The sequence below is a fragment of the Gopherus flavomarginatus genome, chromosome 11, assembly GCF_025201925.1.
Source record: "Gopherus flavomarginatus isolate rGopFla2 chromosome 11, rGopFla2.mat.asm, whole genome shotgun sequence".
Taxonomy (NCBI): Eukaryota; Metazoa; Chordata; order Testudines; family Testudinidae; genus Gopherus; species Gopherus flavomarginatus.
This window is the reverse complement of record NC_066627.1, coordinates 1,709,445-1,731,929: the sequence shown is the minus strand read 5'-3', so window position 1 is coordinate 1,731,929 and position 22,485 is coordinate 1,709,445. Positions and strand designations below refer to the sequence as shown.

The window sequence follows — 22,485 nt, the reverse complement described above, 5'->3', positions numbered from 1 at the left end:
TGTGTTTCTGGATAGACAGAAGCAAAGCAACCAAATGATAATGAATGGGCATGAGTCAATCTTCTAATGTTTAGCCCAATTATGTCTAATAATCCTTTCTCCATCTGTATGTTCTATGAATAAATGGTCAGTGCATTTTATTTTTCATGGAAATAATTAGAATAATGAAATCTTTCTTCAGAGTGCTAAACTGTCAGACAATTGCGATCAATGTGCAGTTATCCATGGAGCAAACACATCACAGATAGTAGCAGGGTGAGCTTCCTTCAGACCACACCACTTTCAACAGGACTCGGGTATCACATATGCAATACTTCAGCTGTGGCTGAGCAGAGTGAGGGCAATTAGCTGCTCGGTTTTACCTACAAGACTCCTATTGTTAGACCTTAGAACAATATTAACCTTTTTTCTCAGCTGCCTGGCATTGCTGACTCATACTGAATTTGTGAACTGCTATTATCCCCAGACCTACCATCTAGCATTTTCTATTCCCCATTTTGTAGGTGTGCATTCAGTTTTTCTTTCCTAAGTATAGAATCTTGTAATTGTCTTTCTTGAATTTCATCTTGTTGATTTCAGACCAATCCTCTGCCAAAGTCATTTTGAATTCTTATCCTTTCCTCCAAAGTGCTTGGAACCCCTCACGGCTTGGCATCATCTGCAAATCTGATAAACATTCTGTGATCAAGGTTATTAATTAAAATAATGACTAGTACCAGACAGAGGACTGACACCTTCCCATTTCACAGTGAACTATTAAATGGTTTAAACACAACAAATCCTGCATCTTGGCAGGGGGTTAGACTGGATGACCCTTGCAGTCCATTTTCACCCTGTGAGTCTGTGATTCATAACTACACTTTTTGTATGGTTTTCCAACCAGTTGAGCACCCACCTGATAGTAATTTCATCTAAATCACATTTCTGTCGTTTTCTTCTGAGAATGTAATGTGGGACTGTGACAAATGCATTATTAAAATCTAATATAACAATGTCCCGCATTCATTAGGCCAGTAACCTCCTCAAGGATGGAAATTAGTTTGGTTTGGCCTGATTTGTTCTTGACAAATCCATTCTGGCCAGGCCTTCTAACTGTGTTATTCTCTAGGTGCTTACACATCAGTTGATTAATATTTTTTTCTAGTAGCTTTCCAGGTACTGAAGTTAGGCTGTATGATTTATAATTCCTTGCTCCCATTTCTTCCCCTTTTTAAAGATGGTTTCTATGGCTACCCTTCTCCAATCCTCTGGGACACTGCAGAATCAAGTGTCCAGATCTCGAAAGTGGCTTGGAACGTCTAAGCAATAGTGTAGATGGGCAGGGTCAGTGCAACCATTTAGGTAACCTACGTGGTCGCCTAGGGCACTAGGATTCGGGGGGCAGCATTTTCTTTGGCAGCAACCTCGGCAGCCGGATCTTCGGCCACCCCGGTTGCCGCCGGCATTTAGGCGGAGGGAGCTGGGGCAGGGGAGAGCGGGAAGGGATGCCTGGAGCAAGTAAGGGGAGGGCAGCGGCACGCAGTGGAACTCCCTGCCCCAGCTCACCCTTGCTCCGCCTCCTCCCCGAGCACGCCGTGGCTGCTTCACTTCTCCCGCCTCCCAGGCTTTCCGTACCTAAGCTGATTGGCACTGCAAGCCTGGGAGGCAGGAGAAGTGAAGCAGCAATGGCGTGCTTGGGGAGGAGGCGGGGCAGGGGTGAGCTGGGGCCTGGCGGTGCCTCAGGTCAGAGGGTGGCGGGTGGGGAGCTGCCGCAGGGGAGGCACCTCAGGGTGGAGGGGGGAGCTGCCATGGGGGGGCACCTCAGGGCGGGGGCTTGGGGATGGGGGAGGGTGCAAGGTGGAAGTTTCACCTAGGGAGCTAAACATCCTTGCACTGGCCCTGTACATGGGGCCTAACAGACATACCTGAGATTTCTATACTCAGAGAAAAGCTATAGAATCTTCTTAGATTATAACTGTGTGTGTGTAGTGAACGTTCAGGTTAGCATGCCCCACAGTGAAACCCCAACACCCCATGAAACTCAAATCATTATTATGACAATAAAATCAGTTGTCTTGACTGCTGTTGCCTGTCTCTGGATGGATGTCTAGTCTCTTTTCTTCCTTGACCTTGACCTCTAAGATTATACTGGTAGCAGTTTCCTATTAGAAGAATATTCTAAATTTCCCATTTGATTTGGTAAAAGGAATTTCATTTTAGCCTATATCAATATCAAGAAATTCACTCACAAGCCTGGTGTAATACGTACAAATGCTCATAAATGGAGGGGGGTGAACTTTTTTGGCGGAAACACTCTCTGGTCTAAAATTCTGATTCAGCAGCACTGAAAGATTTTCCAAATTCATGTTAGTTTCACTGAACTGTGTCAACCACATTTAAAAAAAATCAAAATATTTCATTGCAACATTTTCCATGAGTTGTGTTTCAGTTTTTCAGTGCAAGCAATGTTTGGTCTCAAAATTTCCTTTACTTTTAAAAAAACCATAGAAAATAATTGAATATGCCCAAGACTGAAACCATATATTTCAGTTTTGTCATTCGACCCAAAATAAATTTGTTTTGTTTTTTCCCTTTTTAATTCACCAATTTATTTAAATGAATTTTTGGTTCAACCTAAATCAACGTTTATTTTTTCAATTGCCAGCCACATATGAAGTTGTTAAACACTCACAAATGCACACTGATTTGCCATTCCACTTAAAATCTGTCTATTTTAGAACCTAAATCAGTAGAAGTGTTTGCAAAAGAAGTAAAGAATTCTGTGAATATTTAAGAGTAACATTTTGTTTGTTAACTTTCACAAAATGATTCCATACTTTGATGGAAAAATCATGAAAAAAAATCAAAATTTGAGAAATTCACAAAAGCTGAATTAATCACTGAGTTCTGCCCTAACAGTTTATGATGGGATTTCAATGTTTCCTAAGGCATTTGAGCACTTGAGTGCAACATAAGTAACATGAGAGCACTGCATCTAACTCCCTTAGTCTTTTTAACAACTTTAGCCTTAAAGATGACCATTTCTGTGTTCAGTATGATCATTCATTTCAGATTGTCCAAGGAGATTTCTTGCCTCGGTAATTTCCCATTGGTGTTGCCAGGTCTCAAAGGAAATCACAGCATTTTCAAAACCTTATTTACAGAGTGTGTAAAGGCAAAGGTTTTTTTCACCAGATGGACTCAGCAGGAAAGATGCTGAGAAAGCAACTGAGAGAGAATTTCAGAAAAAGAGATGTGGTTTCTGTTTCATTTCTAAACTACAGCATCCAATATTCAGCCAGTCTGAAAAGATGAAGATATAAAATTGTGGTGTCTACAGCTATGCTTTGATGTTCCATGGCTCATAAATTCATAGATCAGATTGCCAGAAGGGACCATTGTGATCATCTGGGCTGGCCTCCTCTCTAACACTGGCCCTGGAACTTCCCAGAAAAAAATTCCTAGAGCAGATCTTTTAGAAAAAAAAATCTAATCTTGATTTAAAAATGGTCAGTGATGGAGACTGCACCACAGCCCTCGGTAAGTAATTTCAATAGTTAATTTCCTCACTTTTAAAAAATTATACTTTTATTTCCAGTCCCAAATTCTTCTAGCTTCAACTTCTGGCCAATGGATCTTGTGACACCTGTCTCGGCTAGAGGGAAGGGCCCATTTGCTCCCCCTGTACCTTTGGCTGCAATCTTCCCCTTTTTAAACTAGAGAGAATGAGCTCCTTGCGTCTATCGTTAGGTATGTTTCAGTGATCTTCAGCTGCTGCGTTTGCCTTGTCACTGCTGTTGAAAAGGGGAAAAAGGGAAGGATTGAGGGAAGGGAAGATGGCGCTATAGAATACGGTGGTGACGTTCAATCTATTTAGATTATTGAAGACAAGGTTCAGAGATGACTTGATGATGATTTAGAAGTGCCTACATGGGGAAGAGATTTCTGACAGTTAAGGACTCTTTAGCCTAGCAGAAAAAAGTAGCCAAAGATTTGAAGCTGAAGAAAAACAAATTCAAACAAGAAGTAAGGAGCACATTTTTAAGGCTGAGAGTCATTAAGTATTAGGACAATTTACCTAGCGATATAGTGGATATTCTGTTAATTGTAGTTTTTATGTTGAGTTTGGAGCTCTTTCTAAAAGATATCCCCTACTTCATCCACAAATTGTGAGATTAATGGAGAAATTACTAGACAAACTCCTATGTTTTATGGGATGGCCAAGAGCAGATTAGATTTGTGTTTCTAAACAGATGGGTGTTGTTTCTGGGAGTCTTGGCATTAAAGGGAGGGGATGCACTGAATTAAAGGGAGGGGAGGGGAGGCACTTAATTTTTTATTACAATCCTGACACAAAACAAATCAAATTTCCAGAATAAACTTGGAGTGGTAAAAACCTTCAAAGTTTCTGAGATCCAATGTAGTACTTGTATTCAGTAGGGTTATCACTGTTAACATTGATAGCAGTTTTACTCTTTATAGTAAATGTAATGGCATTGTGAACACTTTTACTTTGATTAATGATTCATCAACATTAAAAGCCTGAAAAGCACTGCTACAGGTCAACCATGAGTCTGGAGAAGGGGCTATGTTCACTCAAAATTGCATTGCATGAGATATTGTTATTAGATGTCTTAAGCAAACTTCACTCTGAAAAAGACTCAGGGGTTACAGTAAATAATCAGCCGAACATGAGCTCCCAGTTCAGTGATGTGGCCAAAAAAATCTAATGCAATCCTTGGGTGTGAAAACAGGAGTACTGAGGAGGAGAAGTAAGGTGTTTTTCCTTTCCATTTGGTGCTGGTGCAACTGCTGCTGGAATCCTGTATCCAGTTCTGGTGCCCACAGTTGGAGAAGGATGCTGATAAATTGGTGAGGGTTCAGAGATGAACCACGGAAATGATTAAAGCTTTGGAAAACATTACTGATTGTGATAGACTGAAGGAGTTCAATATAATTATCTTAACAAAAAGAACTTTAAAAGGTAACTTGCTCGTAGTCAATAAGTACCTACATGGGGAACGAATATAGTCTAGCAGAAAAAATGTAGAACAAGACCAAATGACTGAACATGAAGGCTAGAAAAAATTCAGATTGGAACTAAGGTGCCCCTTTTTTAACAGTAAGGGGAATTAACCATTTGAACAACTCACTAAGTGTGATCGTGGATTCTCCATCACTGGCAATATTTAAATCAAGATGGGATGTTTTCCTAAAAGCAAGTTTTCCTCATGCATCCGACAAAGTGGGTATTCACCCATGAAAGCTCATGCTCCAAAACATCTGTTAGTCTATAAGTTGCCACAGGATTCTTGGCTGCTTTTCCTAAAAGATAGGATCTCGTTAAAAGAAATTATGTTGAGGAAGATCAATGGCAGGAGTTATATAGGCAATGAGACTACATGAACTCATTGGTCTCTTCCAGCATAGGAATCTATGATGGAATTACATTGCAAAACAATTACATATGCTTCTGGGTGCTCAGAGACACAGAGGCTTAGAGGCCTGGATATCATGCTCTTCTTTTCACTGTTAGCTTTTTTGACTGCCGCTGCACAAAGATGGCAAAGTTCACAAATGAGTCAAGAATACATAAGATAGTTAAGTTGATTACATAAAATAGTTACAAAAGGCTCTGACAAAACAGGGTGATTGGGAAATAAAATGGCAGATGAAATTCAGTGTAGACAAATGCAAAGTAATGTATATGAGAAAACATAATCACAACTTCACATGCAAAATGATAGAGTCTAAATTAGTTATCACTCAAGAAAGAGATCTTGGAGTCATTATGGATAGTTCTCTGAAAACATCTACTCAATGTGCAGCGGCAGTCAAAAAAGTGAAGAGAATGTTGGGAATCACTACCAAAAGGATAGATAATAAGATTGCAAATAACATAATGCGACTATATAAATAGATCTTTTCTGCGATGGGGCGACCAGAACTGCCCATAGTGCTCTAGGAGTGGGCATATTATGTATTAGAAATGGAAAAGGTATAGAGAAAGGTAACAAAATAATCAGGGGTATGGAACAGCTTCCATATGAGGAGAGATTAAAAAGACTGAGACTCTTCAGCTTGGAAAAGAGATGACTATGGGGGGATATGAGAGAGGTCTAGAAAGTCATGAATGGTGTGGAAAAAGTGAATAAGGAAGTGCTATTTACCTGTTCATGGAATGCAAGAACCAGGGGTCATCTGATGAAATTAATAGGCATCCAGTTTAAAACAAAGAAAGGAAGTATTTCCTCACACAACACACAGTCATCCTGTGGAACTCATTGCCAGGGGATGTTGTGAAGGCCAAAAGTGTAACTGGGTTCAAAAATGTTTTAGATAAGTTCCTGGAGGATAGGTCCATCAAGGGCTATTAACCAAGATGGTCAGGGATGCAATCCCATGCTCTGCGTGTCTGAGCCTCTGATGACCAGATGCTGGGAGTGAATGACAGGGTATGGATCACCCAATAAGAGCCCCCTGTTTTGTTCATTCCCTATGAAGCACCTGGCTTTAGCCACTGTCAGAAGACAGTATACTGGGCTAGATGGACAATTGGTTTGACCCAGTATGGTTGTTCTTATGACAACAAATTACAGGATTAATGGAGGAGTTATTAGGTAAATTTATGTCATATATTATGTACAAAGTGGGGCTTGAAGATCACAATGGTTCCATCTGGCTTTAAAATCTATGAATACATGAAAATGCCATTCACTTATTTTCATATTTACTCTTTCTACAGACAACCCTGAAGTCAGACACGGAGGAAAGGAATGAAACGGCTGTGTCTGAGTTCATCCTTCTGGGATTTTCCAGTCTTGGTCAGAAACTGAAGATTTTCCTCTTCCTGGTTCTTCTCCTCGCCTACCTGATCACAGTGACGGGCAATGTGGTCATCATTTTCATAGTGTGGGTGGATCGCCGACTCCACTCTCCCATGTACTTTTTCATCGCCAATTTGTCCTTCTTGGAAATCTGGTTCACCTCAGTCACAAGCCCTAAGCTGATGCTGAACTTTCTCTCCGTCAGCAGAACCATTTCATTCCACGGCTGCATGGCCCAGACCTTCTTCTATTTCACTCTTGGGGCTACAGAGTTCACCCTTTTGGTGGTCATGTCCTTTGATCGCTATGTTGCCATCTGCCACCCTTTGCAATACGCCACCATCATGAATCAGAGACTGCATGCAGCTAGTCTTTGTTTCATGGCTGGGAAGTTTCATAGTTATAAGTGTACGGATGGTCCTGATTTCAAAGCTGAGATTCTGTGGGCCAAATGTGATCAACCATTTCTTCTGTGACAACACACCCCTTTTCCTACTGTCCTGCACTGACACCAGTGGGGTTAGAAGGGCAGACTCCATTTTGAGCACAACTATAGTGCTGAGTTCATTATGCTTGATAATGTTGTCGTATGTGAGCATCTTCTTCTCTATTCTGCAAATCCCAACAGCCACAGGCAAACAGAAAGCTTTTGCTACCTGTGGCTCCCATCTCACAGCTTTGGCTCTAGTCTATGGAAGCTGCATTGTGTTGTATGCCAGGCCTTCAGGAAGTTTCTCCTTGGATGTCAACAAAGGGGTGGCTCTGCTGAACACGGTACTGTACCCTTTCCTCAACCCCTTTATCTACAGCCTCAGAAACAAGACTGTGAAGCTCTCTCTGAGAGAAGCCTTGGGTCGGGGAACAAAAAGTTGTTCCCCAATCTGTGAAATGCTTCTGGATAGCTACAAGTAAAGCAACAAAACGATAATGAGAAGCCATGAGTCAATCTGTTAATGTCTAGTACAGTTCTGTGTAATAGTCCTGCCTCCATCTGTATTCTTCATAAATAAACATTTAGTCAATCCCAATGTTCATGGAAACAATTAAAATAATTTTGTATTTCTTGAAAGTGCAGAACTGTCAGACATTTGAGATCAATGTACAATTATCCACAGAACAAATGCAGCATTGACAGTAGCAGAGCAAAGTCCAAGACTAGCACACCAATCCTCTAAAACCGATTTTCCTTCCTAACAAGATTCAGGATAGTAAGAACAAAAGCTGAGCTTTTCATATGAGCTAAGAGGTTTAGGTGCCCAAATTCCAATGAATCTTAATGTAGCTGTGTAACTTAAGACCAAATTTTCAAAAGAATTTAGGCACCAAAAAAACAAGTGTATATCTAGTGGAATTTTCAGAAGTGCCTAGGCACTGAACTACCATTGATTCCCAGTAGGCATCATAACTAATCAATTATTTTCCCACTGAACATCTCTATGGGATGGAAAATAGAATTTCACCCAGTAATTCTGTGCTGGGCACAATACTTGTGTTTGAGTTACAAAATATGTTCTTTCGAAAGTCATCCAGTCTTTTTTATACCCTCCGAGAGTTGGAGAATTTTTTACATTTTTATGCTAGCTTAAAGAGCCCTGTGGTGTCTGATCTAACTTCTCCTTGTTATGGTAGGTTCAGTTCTCTTTCTCCTTTCTAGGAACATAAGAGCAGCATCCAACAATTGATGAAAAAGCACGAATCAGTCTCCCAATGTTAAGTTAAATTCTTTGACATTACAATCTTTTCTCCACTCATATTCTTTCTAATGACTGTTCTGTAAAACATACCCAGGAAATGAACCAGAATCTGTCTATCTCTGTAATATTCTGTCAGTCTGGTAGTTTAAGTAGATTTCACGCTTTTCTAAATTCCTGTCTCTTAGTCCATAGTTTAGAGCAAGTCTTGCTCTGTTGTTAAGAAGTCTGAATTGCTCTCACACAAATCACCTTAGAGAATTGAAGCCTGTTTTACAGAAAGGTTGAACATTCTTCATGAGACTGAAGTTCTTCCCCATATTATTTTGGAAAAATATAAATAGGCTTAATCATGAGTTGTGTTTAAATTGAGCAATGAATGTGAAAACTGCTACCAACTTTTCATATTTGTATATCAAGCTATGCTATTCATTTAGGGGAGATTTAAAACAACACCTAGGGGATTTAGAAGCACAAGTCCCATTGAAGGTCAATGGGAGATTTTTGCTCTTAAATCCCTTAGATGCTTTTGAACTACCAGCACCCTTAAGATGTCACTATACTGAATGCTCAAAGCGTGCCTATACTATGGATACACTTCTCCACTAACATTCTCCGGTGTAAACTGGTGCAGCTCCTGTGAAGCAAATGAAGAGGTGCCAGTTTACACAGGTTGAGGATCTTGCCCATTCCTAGATCAAGATAAAGAGCAAGTAAGATATGATTCCACGTCTCATTGGATCAGATCATCATCTGGGGTGACTCAGTTCAGCTCCATTGACTTATGGTGAACTGTGGGCAATTTACACTGTCTGGAATCAGGCCCACTGACTTGGATCAACTCCAATTGACACTAGCTGGAGATATGATCCAGTAACTCTAGGGATGAAGGGTCAGATTCCTTCACAGTGTTGAGTAAGAACAAAGGGCCAGGGTTTTAAAGATACTTTAGCATCTAAAGATCCACATCAGTCTTTATTTGGATTTTCAAAAGTGCGTAATTCCCAATCGGACTTAGGTGCCTTGGTACTTCTGAAAATCCCTATAGGCAGCTATCTACAAATTTAGGCAGCTAAATACCTTCAAAATCTAACCCCAAATCAATCTCCAAAGGTCACTGGATCCTTTCATTTGTATATGAAACGATAATCTGGATCTGTGTGACTGAAATTGCTTTTGGTTCAATCTAGGACGTGTCTATTGATCTTAAGAACATGATGCAAAGATGTTGCTTCCCTGAGCTTTAGAGAAGTGCAGAAGATGGTGAGGTTTGGGCATTTGAGGGATGATAAAGTGTTTTTGTTTGCGTATGATAACCTTTGTCTGACCTACAACTGCCAAGCTATGGATATCCTTTTAAGAGTGGTATGTTTAATGCATGTAAACAGGTGCTTAGAACAAAGGTGAGTTTTAAAAAGTTATAAATCCAAAGAAATAAATATATAAAAGCAAAAATTATCTTGATTTTTATTTTTACATGAGAGCTCCAAGGAATAGAATTTGTACTTAAATATTTGGAAAGTTGGGTTTTTTTGTATGATTGCTGTTGTTTTTTTTAAACAACTCATTAGTTTTCTGTTCAGAAAGAAAGAAAGAGAAAGAAAAAAGATTTTTTAATAGTAAAGTCTAAGGATTTGATGTAGTCATTAGAATGAGTGTGAGCTATACCTCCTCGGCCAGGATATTATTATAAAAACTTGTTGAAAAATCAAGTTCAGTGACATGCAATGCTTAACACATAATGACACATGCTGTGAATATCCGACAGCATCTAAAATATGGAACATTAGCTCATTTGTCCTCTGAGAATTAACAGAGGAATCCGTACAGACAAGATGTTGAGCAAATGCAAAATAACTTTTCTTCCTCAACAATAAATACTGCCAGCAAAGAAATTAGGCTTAAAATAGAACATTCTGTGGAGATGTAATAATTAGCTGGAACTAGTTGGATTCAAATCCACATTGCACATTACCTCCATGTCATTATATATTTTACTTGGTGTTGGCAACATCCTGAACTGGTTACTGTGAGCAGAGAAATGGTGTTAACATTGTTGAGTTCAGAGGGATGTTTTGCAGAGATTAAAATTTGCCGGAAGTAGTTTAGGAGCATTAGATCTGAAACAGGCTTTCTTTATATCAAGCAAAACGCATGTCTTTGCAAAGGAAAAGCCGTATCCTGTAATATTTCAAACGGGCAGTATCAGTGTTTTTCACCTTCTTCTCCTAGACGGAATTTTCTCTTAATCCTCCAGTCTGTCTATTTTTCTCTTTCTCTCTGACCTATCCATCAGTCTGTCTATCAAGCTACATATCTACCCACCTATACAGGCAGGTGAACCACAACCACTAGGAAGCTATATAAAAGCCGTACATATTCATAAATGGAGCACAGCACGCTGTAGTCCCTTCTTTCCCTATTTTATGAGAGGTTGTCATTTTCTTTGTTTTGCTTCTTAAATGTCTGATTTCAGTCGAGTTACCGACAGACTCAGGGCTGGCTCCAGCTTTTCTGCCACCCCAAGCGGACACAAAAAAAAAAGACCAGCAGTGGCACTTCGGCGGTAGCTCAACCGCGCTGCTTCTTTGGAGGCATTTCAGCAGCGGCTCAAAGAGGAAGAGAGGGAATGAGGGACCCGACGCCGAATCTCCGCAGAACACCAGGACGTGCTGCCCCTTTGAACTGGCCTCCCCAAGCACCTGCTTGGTAAGCTGGTGCCTGGAGCTGGCCCCGGACAGACTGCAGAAGTGGAGATTATATCTTTGGTAGGCTCTGAGCATCCCAACCAATTCCAGAGGCAAGTTCTCCAGCCATGGCCCAGTTCCTGAGAGAGCTGTCTCCCCGGCTCCCAGATATCTCATTCTGGAGGTTGAACGTTCTATCACTGATGTGAGTAATTCCGTTGTGCTCTTCCTGGAGATTGTGAGGATAGACTCATCGATAGTCTCTGGCTGGTTTGTGCCATTCTGGTGATACACAGCAGCCACAGAGTACAGTCTGGTCATTCACAACTGCCCCGTATCACTGGAGCGTCACTCTGTCTACACTGCAATCAGAGGTATGATTTCAGCATTAGTAGACATATTCACGCTAACTTTGATCTATCTAACTCAGGTACCAGCAGCAGTGTCCCGTGAGTCATTACTCAGCGTCCCGGGTGGACTTGTAGGGCCCACGCTGAGGTCCATGCTGCCTGGGTTTCACTGCTATTGGTACCCAAGATTGGAACTCCTAGAGGTATGCCTACGCGTGTTGCCATCAGACCCCTCATTTGCAGAGCAAACTTACCCGAAGTAGCTAGAGGTTACCAGCGAATATACCACACGATTCCTAACTTCTTGTCTTAGCTAAATAAGTTAGTCACCCCTTCCTCTGCAATTTAAACTCAGGGTCAGAGTCACTGGTTACATCCCAGATGCTTTGTGCCTCTCTGATCAGATAGATCAAGAATGAACACAATTTAACAGGGCAGTTAAGCTGAGGATACAGCAGCTGCTTTGTCTCTCTGAGACCGTGCAAAGAAGTGAGAGTGTACCCAATGCAGCGAAAGGCTGAGGGTCAGAGGCATTCCAGCTCATGCTTAAGCCAGTGGAAGTTTGGCTACTGGTATATAAAATGATACAGTGTTCAAAGGTTATAGAAATGCCAAATTATTTATTAGTATTATTTAATCTCTTTTGAAGTAAACACCCAGATACTACACATAATTAACCCTATAGATCTAAGATCCCGTTTTATCAATCTAGATTCTCGTATCACTCTCAGTGCCATAGGATCTGAGTGCCACACAAGCATTAATTGTTACTCATCCCCCATTGACTGCAGTGATAGAAAATCTAGTCCTTAGTGCCGTGGTAGATAGAGCGATATGGTCAACAATTCATCAGCTTTGAGAGAGAGAGAGAGAGAGAGAGAGAGAGAGAGAGAGAGAGATACACATAGAGTGATGGATAGATGGTGATTGGGAATTGCATATATATATTCATGAGAAAATGTTATAGCAGAAGCCCTGATCTCCTTTGCTAATTCCAGTATTTCTGAGACACCAGCTAATGTCTGGAGACCTGCTTGAAATATTTGAGAAAAAATAGTTTATTCACCCTAAAATGCAATTTTGATCAACCTCGAAATAATTTGCCTCCTGGATATGCGTTTGCCAAATGGTTTCCCTGTAGTAGTAGTAGTAGTACTATTACTAATTATAACACATTAATAAATCATGCCAGATTCACAAGGGGATTTAGGCAACACACTCAAAATAGGGGAGGAGGAGATGGTGAGGGCCCTATTATAACCGTACAATCAGCAGGCCAAGAAGAGTCAGTCGAAAGTTGGCTTTGAACCTTTGTGGTTAGGTGAGCACTTAGGTTATTGTAGACTTAAGTTCAAGTCCCTGCACCAGTGGCTGTTTAATTTGTTATACAAATTGGAACAGCATCAACAGGAAATATTAAGAACAGCCCTACCCCCCATTAGGCAGTGCCCCATTGTCCTGTGGTTACTCAGGAAGAGGAAGACTTAAGTTCAAATCTCTCTTCCAAAGCAGATTTTAACATGGGTCTGTTGCATCCCAGGTGAGTGCTTCTCCCCTGAGCTAAAGGACACTTAGGGAATCTTGCTCTGGTATTTATAACTTGGGTATCTCCTGGTCACCTCCTCTAGGCCAAGGTTTCCAAAGCAGCCTAAGAGATTTATGCACACTAACCCCTTTGAATTAAGGTGTATTACTCCCTTAGGCTTCTTTGAAAAATCCAGCCCTAGCAACTAGGTATTTTTCACCAGAGAAAAGCAGTCAAGCTTCAGAGAACCCCCTACTTTTTTTTTCTGCTCACCGCATTCCAGAAGGCTGCCTTCACCTTCTTGTTTCTTATTGCGTAAATCAAAGGGTTCAACATGGGGGTCAATACTGCATTTAGTCCGGACACCACATTGGTCAGAGGAACATCTTCCTTGAATGTTGTGAATCTAGCCCAAAATGTTTTGCATCTAACAAAATACTGTAGTAAGATGAGGTCCTGAGACATAAACCTTTGGTATCAGAGGCCTGGCATGAGGCCTGAGATCTGAACTAAAGCAATGGTCAAGACATTGCTAACATAAAGCAAAGGAGGCTGTGAGCCTGAGGCAGGCCCTGCTCACAGAAGTTGGCAAGAGGAAGACTGCTCAAAGAACGTGTGCCAAGATGGCACCAGAACTGCCGGGTGCGAATACATCCCACACAGATAACAAGGAACAGGCAGACCCAGTCTAAAGACAGTATAGAAGGACAATAGGATGGATAGATGATATGATGGATAAACAATATGAAAGAACAATATGATGAATAGACAGTATGATGGATAGACTTATTTGTACACCATGAGAAAGGCATAGAGCAGCTGGATTCCTGGCTGTGATCACAGTTATTCTTAGTTCCTTGATGTTCACTGTGGTATCCTAAATCTGTATAATATCCACCATCCTCCGCATCCCCTCCTCAACAGGGCACCAGAAGGTATTTTCTACCTGCGCTTCATATCGGACTGTAGTCTCGATACTCTAGGGGCTGTTCTGTTTATGCACCTGAGGCTGAGTGTGCATTCCTCATTCAGTCTCAACAAGGCAGTGTCAGTACTAAATACCATCTTCATCCCCTTGCTGAACCCTTTGATTTACATGATAAGAAAGAAGGAGGTGAAGGCGGCCTTCTGGAATGCAGTGAGCAAAAACATGGGTTTCCTGAAGCCTGGCTGCTTTTCTCTGGTGGAAAAAAACCTAGTTGCTAGGGCTGGAATTTTCAAAGAAGACTAAGGGAATTAAGCACATTAATTCTAAGGTGTTAGTGTGCATAAAACTTTTAGGCTGCTTTGAAAATCCCAGCCTACCTGAAGTGACAAGAAATGCCCAAATTATAAATACCGGAATAAGATTCACTCGCTCTGCAGAGGGCCAGCAAATATTAATCAAACCAATGCATCCCCCTACGCAGCCAGCGCTGAGGATTTAAGTGAGACAAAGAACCCTACAGCTCAGAGGGGCAGCACAAGACATGTGTATGGGATAAACATTAGAGTTGGTCAGGGATTTTTCAATTAATTTTTTTCTTTGCGGAATGCCAATTCATCAAAACCAAACCATTCTGTGAAAATACATTTGTTCCAATGAAACTTTTCTGGGAAGGTTTCTGACATCAGATGTTCTCCCAAGCTAATGGCTCATCGGGCTGACTCAGTTAAGGCACATCAGTTCTATAGCTAACAGTACACAGGGGAGTGATGGGGCCAGCATCATGTCAACCTGCCTTTGAATGACCAAACCGAATGGATCAGGTACTCTTCTGCAGATGGGTAAACCAGACATGGCCTTTCACTATGAGATCAAGCAAGACTCAAGCCCATGACCTTCAGGAGTGCAGTCAAACAGACTCAATGCATGTCCAGGCTGGAATTTCTGAAAGCAAGCCCACACTTTCCAGCTAGGAAAAGAAACAACTAAGGTGGGATATGATTCAGGTCTATAAAATCATGACTGGTGTGGAGAATGTAAATAAGGAAGTGTTATTTACTCCTTCTCATAACATAACAACTAGAGGATCACCCAATGAAATTAATAGGCAACAGGTGTAAAACAAACAAAAAGAAGTATTTCTTCACACAACGCACAGTCAACCTGTGGAACTCCTTGCCAGAGGATGTTGGATCATTTGATGATTCCCTGTTCTGTTCCTTCCCTCTGGGGCACCTGGCATTGGCCACTGTCATACTGGGTTAGAGAGACCTTTGATCAGACCCAGTATAGCCAGTCTTATGTTGTAATGTTCTTACAGAATAGCAATTAGCAGGGTGATAAGTGTACTTACCAGTGATATGGAAGATCCTGATTCAGATCACGGACTTGAAGCTGGTGCTCCCAAATTCCAGGTGATTGCCAAAACCTCCAGACTATAGAGTAGACCTTGTGCTGGCCCTGTACATCAAGGGGAATTTCTCCCTTGGAACACTCTTTAGGTTGGTAACTTGGGTGTATTTTTCAGTGAAATCACCAGTGTTCCTGTGAGGAAGCTACAGAAACCTTCCTGGTGGCTCCATTACATTGCTCAGTCAAGATTTTTATTTGCTTATTTGTTTTTAATTAGGGGATGGGGGTAGACTCAAGTCCTAGGTTTGCTCACGGTTTGCTAGACTCATAAGCCCATTGTGTATCTCCTGGTAACTGCCCAGCACTCCAGCTAAGCCTCTGGAGGTAGAAGTTGCACTTTCATGGTAAAACCCCTCTAGGACGGTCACTGAGGTTTGAAACAACGACTATCATCAGCTCTAAACCCAGGCACCTAGTGGGTCGCTGTTTTAGCACCCAGCTGTCGTAGACTCTGAGGTGATGTCTACACTTAGGGCAGCATGTGGGGTACAGGCACTGCATGTATAGCCATCTGCCACAGTAAAAGGCAGGCTGAGTCTAGATTTGCCACACCACAGTGACAGGCTCCAGCACAGGGGGGGCAACAGGACACGACACTGCTACCAACAGCGGACGGCACTGCCTGGGTGTGTTTAGAGCCCACGTAGGGTATGTGCCCTGGGGGTGAAGGTATGAGGGGAACTTTCTTCTTCTCTGCCCGCCAAAGCTGGGCCTCACCATCTACACTGCTGCTAAACCTGAGTGAGCTGGGCATGCAGTGTGCCTATGCTGCATGATGTCATAGCTGGAGACGTACAGATAGGCTGAGATTTTCAAAGCTGCTAAAGGGGATTTGGACACCCAATTTCTAATAAATTACTTAAATTGAATCTTTCTATCTATCTAGCCCATACATCCTGTCTGTCTGTCTGTCTATCTATCCCCATCCTCCCATACACCTATCTATCTATCTATCCCCATACACCCCATCTAATCTATCTATCTATCCCCATCCACCTCCTCTATCTATCTATCTATCTATCTATTTCCACATACACACCCTCTCTTTCTCTCTGTTGTATCTGAATTCTTCCCACATGACTTTACACAAAATTCTCTCTCTCTTCTCTAATTCCTGGAATAGCTTGAGATTGTTCACATTTTCTCTTTTCTCCAAAGCTGTCTCTCCCTGTACATAGCCATTCATAGAATCCAGAACCATAGTTCTTATTACTGTTTGTTAGTCATTCAATACATGCATAATTGCCTTGTTGGTATTCCCTTGCAATGCTTCTAATCCTAAATTTCTTAATCATGATTAAAAAACAATCAAACTGTGGGACAAGTCCCTGAATTAATATAAACCCAACTAAAATGTATCTGTGTCTATGGGATGAGTCTACACTGAACCCTAGTGGGGATGGAATAGACATAATCCAACTAGATTTTCATAAGTCAGAAGTATATGAATTAGTGCTGTCCTCACACTGAGAGTTTTTGCATGGTTAGAACTAGGTTTCTTTTCACTGTGTCTCTTGCACAGTAATACACAGCCGTGTCTTCCACTCTCAGGCTGTGGAGTTGCAGATACACGGTGCTGATGGAGTTATCTGTCGAGATGGTGACTCTGTTATTCACAGAGTCATCATAGCTAGTAGAATCATCTTCAGGGTCAATTCTTCCAAGCCAAACCAGTCCTTTCCCAGGAGTCTGCCTGATCCAACTCATATAGTACTCGGTGAGAGTGAAGCCTGAGGTTTTACAGGATATTTTCACAGACTCGCCGGGCTTCTTAATTTCTGCCCCAGATTGGACCAGCTGAACATCTGATTGGACACCTGTTGGGAAGGCACATTATGAATATTGGAACAGCAGATTTATCCCCATTACCTGAGTATCCTGTGAGTTCCCCATGTTCTCAAATTACCTGGATAAGCTGCCATCAAGCAAAGATAAATTAAAATATGCCTCATATTTATTATCCTCTGCCCTGATATTCTGAACTGGAAAAGGAGGTGACAGCTTTGTCGTTTCGATGTGGTTTTTCTAGAGGGGAAAAGAGGTTGGCTTTTTAAACAGGAAGCTCCCCGCAAACTTTACATAAACACTCATCACCATCAGAAACAGAGGGGAATAAAAGCAGCACAACACTTGGGCCCAGATTCTGACCCATCTGCTCATGTGGAGGAGTCACTCACCCCTCCAGTGGAGCCTCTGAGGACAATGAATTAGGCTTCTATTTTAGGCAGAACCCTGAAAGGATCTGCTCGAACCCAGGGCTAACCCTGGGAGGCGTTGTGCCTCAGCTCAGAGATACGGTTCTGAGTCACACCTCTTCCTTTGCTCCCTTCGCCTTCCCAGGGTGTAATCCAATTCCTCCTAGGCCAGTTATGGATGGATTCTCATTTATTTCAGTGGGGTTGGATCAGGCCTTAACTGCTGGAAATTACCAGCACTAAATAATTCCCTGTCCCTAACATCAGCTACAATGACCTTTGAGCAGGGGAGTGGAGCCAAGACTCTGCCAATCCTCAGTCCTGCTTTTCCACCTCTTCCCGGGGGAAGGAGTAAGCAACTGATTAGCCCTGCCTCATACCTCTGCACCCAGATCGGGCCACTTGAGATATATTTTCTGTTGCCTAGATTCATCATTTCCAAGGCCAGGTTGGACCACTGGGATCATCTAGCCTGACCTCCTGAGTAACACAGGCTGGAGAATTTCCTCCATTTGCTCCTGCATTCAGCCCAGTTCCTTGTCTTTGATTAAAACACATCTTCCAGAAAGGCATCCGGGTGTAACTTGACTTTCAACAGAGGGCTGAGATTTCCAAAACTCCCTTAAGGATTTGGATCCCCAACTCCTCTGAATGGGAGCAGGTCCCATAGGAATTTTCAATATATCAGTTGTGGATTCTGTTCATGAAAATCATGACAGTTGAGAGAGTCTATAATTTAAAGCAATATAAGCTAGCAACAGCTGTCTTTATGTAAGCAGAGTCCGAACAAGCTCTCCCCTGACATCTGGCGGTGAGCTGCAGAAAAGGACTTCAGGGGCTGATCTCGTTTGCATAGGCACCCCCAGCCCACCTAGCATGATGGGATTGCCTGCCCAAATGGTCACTTTGGCTGCTGTGGGATCCCCACTCTCTTTGTTATTGGGGCAGGAGTAATAAAGGGTTGTTATCCTGCTTATGTGAAACAAGGACAGTAGAAAAGTACTTGGCATTTTATGATAGAAGGACTTGCCCTCAACATTGTAGCACTCGCTAGGCAAGGGACATGGGTTTCAAAACTCAATGAAGTCAGGCAGTGTGGGGTCAAATATTTGGACTTAGTAATATGAGTTGTTTTCTAAAGCCCCCAAACACCATTTTTTACTTTTCTTCTGTCTACTGTGTAATAACAAAACTAATTTTGACTCTTTTAGGAGCCTTGTTACATACTACAGAACTGAAATTGTTGATGCCTCGGTCTAAGCATTAGACCTACTTTGAGCAAGTGGTGCAACTGTGCTGAGGCTCCCCAACTACCAGATAAACTTACTGAGAGCTGAGATCACTGAGAGCTGTATTAAGTGGGTGGCGGCGCTGCAGGCAAGTTGATGAGTGGCTAGCAGAATGGCTAGTGGAGAGAAGTGGATAGCAGGGCAGCTGCTAGGGAAGACTGCAGCAGAGCCCCATGAAGAGGCATGGCAATCAGCTCTCAACCTGAGCAGCAGCGGAGCATGCAAGTTATCCCCCATGCCTCCCCCCACTTCCACCCAGGCTGGGAAGTAAACTCTGCAGAGGAACTTCTGAACTCTGGGGGAGGTATGTAATTGTCACTGGTTGGGGGCTCAAGCTGGGTTTTCATTGTGTTATTGAAACGGAACCTCTAGATACTGAACCCGGCCCTTGTGGCTGCCAAGTCTGATGGGCAGAAAGGTTACATTTATTGACACTAATTTTTGTGATTCTGTGGCCTGCATTGTGCAGGAGGTCAGACTAGATGATCATAATGATCCCTTCTGACCTTAAAGTCTATGAGTCTATGAGTCTAATTTTCTTTGATGATGGACGGACTTTAAGTAAAATGTTTTCCTCACATAAAAGAACTTTGTGGGAAAACTTTAAAAGTATGTTAATAATAATCTGTAATTAATAGTAATCTGTACATTTCCTCAGTTTCATACTGATGTATCTTTCATTAGGTCTTTTTCAGTGCACTCAAGGAAAAAAGTCTTACTTCTGAGATGTTTTAAAGGTGGAATGATCTTCCACGGAAAGTGATGGATTCCCCATAATGACAAATGAAAGGACAGATAAGAACAGAATAGACTAGACTAGAACGATGTAGAGTGGATAACCCTCCACTGCCTTACAGGAGAAAAGCAGTAGATATGACTTAGCAAGGCTGTGCATATGTTCAGTCTACAATACAGCATTTCCTGTCTACTGAGAGTTTTTGCATGGCTTTAAATAAGCTTCTCCTCAGTGTGTGTCTAGCGCAGTAATACACAGCGGTGTCTTCTGTTCTGAGGTTGTTGAGTTGCTGATATGTGGTGCTGATGGAATTATCTGTGGTGATGGTGAACCTCCCTTTAAAGGACTCGGAATATTTTGTTTCATGATCTTCAGGGTCAATTCTTCCTACCAAAACCAGACCTTTCCCAGGGGCCTGCCTGTTCCAGTGCATGTACACAGAAGTGAAAGTGAAGCCTGAGGTTTTGCAGGATATTTTCACAGACTCGCCGGGCTTCTTAATTTCTGCCCCAGATTGGACCAGCTGAACTTCTGACTGGACACCTGTGGAAAAGAATATCATAAATATTGACATTCCAGATTCACCTCTAATACCTTAGAATCACACGAATCCCCTGTGTTTGCCATTTACCTGGACAAGCTGCCATCAAGCAAAGATAAATTAAAATATGCCTCATATTTACTGTCCTCTGCAGCCAAGCCAAATGCTAATATTCGGAGCAGTAAAAGCAGGTGACAGCACCACTATTTTGATGGGATTATTCCAGATGGGGAAAGAGGTTGGCTTTTAAACAGGAAGTGCCCCACAGACTTTGCATAAACACTCAGTGCAATCAGAAGCAGAGGGGAATAAAAGGTAGCAAGATACTTAGGCCCAGATTCTCATCTGCTTGCTCACGTGGCAGTCTCTAACCCTCCAGCCATACCTTCAGGGCAAAGGGCTGCAGGGGTTCTTATTCAAGGAATGACAAGCAGCAAGACTGGCCTGATTCAGGAATATACATGGAAGGTTTTGTGTCTCAGACATAGGCCTCTTTCATAGAATCATAGAATATCAGGGTTGGAAGGGACCTCAGGAGGTATCTAGTCCAACCCCCTGCTCAAAGCAGGACCAATCCCCAACTAAATCATTTATCCACATCCTTCCACTTTTTCCTTCTTCCCATGGTGAGGCATAAAAGTTTTGATTCATTTCCCATTCAGATCAATGGAGGGAATCCACTGACTAGAATGGAATTTGGATTGGGTTTTAACAGATTAAATAACCTAGCGGAAAGCAGCATATTTTCAAAGGCATTTGGGTGCCGGTAAATTGCATGTAGGCAGCTGGGGGGGGTTTCCAAAGGGCCTAGGGCCGTGATCCTCCAAGGTATTTAGGGACTTAACTCCCATTGACACTTAGGGACTTAGGTACCTAGGCCTAAATTTTTTAAGGTATTTAGGCATTTCTGTGCTCAGCGTCGCAACACCTAACGGATTGAGGGGTCTAAATCTCACTTTCAAAAGGGATTTAAGCATTTAGGAATCTAACTCCCTAAATCCCTTTTGAAAATGAGATTTAGGCTCCTCAATCAGTTGGACGTTGAGATGCTGAGTGCAGAAACACCTAAATATGTTTTAAAACCTGGCCTTAACTTGCTACTTACCCCAATCTGTTCTGGCTCAACTACTCTGACCATTGACTCAAAAGAGGAAAAAGCCAAAGTGATGCCTATTCTATAACCCACCATCCCAATCTACTCCTGGACTAGTGTATGAGGAAGTAAATGGTCCCATTTACTCTGATACACCCAAATCTAACATATATTCAAGATCCCCTAGACCTGGCTAGTAAGTAGATTCAGACACCTAGTGGAATTTTCAAAACTTCTAAGTGCCCAACACCCATTGATATCCATGAGTTTTAGGATCCCAGGAACTTTTAAAGATTCCACTGGGTGCCTAAATACCTTCCGAAAATCTGGCCCTTTAGTGATTTGGATGCCAGTTCCTACTAAAGAGACATGAAAATCCTTTTGGTCCCTGTGAAAATGTCAGTCATGGATTCTCATTATGAGATGAAGATAAGCCATTACATAATTCAAACCAAGTGTTTAACCCAGCACCATGCTTTGAATTGCAGCAATTTTCATTTCTTTGATGACAGCCAGACTTTAATTTAAATGCTTTTCTGGCAGAAAGGAAGGTGGTGGAAAACTTTAAAAAAATATTTCTCAGTCTATGACATTCCTTCAAGTTTTTGCTGTTGTTAAATATGTTGAAGGGAATTCTGCTTATGAAAAGCTTTTAGAGCTTAAGCTTCCAAGGGAAGGGGTGGATGCTCCTAAATTAAAGAGCCATAAAGTGGGAAAGTTCTGGATCTATCAGAATCTGACTAATTAGAATAGAACTGAATTTGTATAAACGACAATCCTACATTGCCCCCAAGTGGATATAGTGTAGACATTGTCTGACAGGTCTATTGCATGCAGCAGGGTTTCTCAAACAGGGGTCACCACTTGTGTAGGGAAAGCCTCTGGCGGGCCGGGCCGGTGTGTTTACCTGCTGCATTCACAGGTCTGGCCGATCGCGGCTCCCACTGGCCGCAGTTTGCTGCTCCGGGCCAATGGGAGCTGCTGGAAGCAGCAATCAGTAAGTGCCTTGGCCCACAACACTTTCAGCAGCTCCCATTGGCCCGGAGCAGCAAACTGCAGCCAGTGGGAGCTGCGATCGGCCGGACCTGTGGATGGGGCAGGTAAACACATCGGCCTGGCCCACCAGGGGCTTTCCCTGCACAAGCGGTGACCCCTGTTTGAGAAACCCTGGCATACAGCCTATGCTACTATGCTGCCTTTCCACTGAGAGTTTTTGCATGGTTAGAACTAGGTT

General features: G+C 42.2%; 1 pseudogene; it reads left to right on the top strand.

The window, feature by feature from the left end:
• The first annotated feature begins 3,495 nt into the window (after window positions 1-3,495).
• Window positions 3,496-7,708, top strand: LOC127031677 (olfactory receptor 49-like; annotated as a pseudogene).
• Window positions 7,709-22,485: the final 14,777 nt, after the last annotated feature.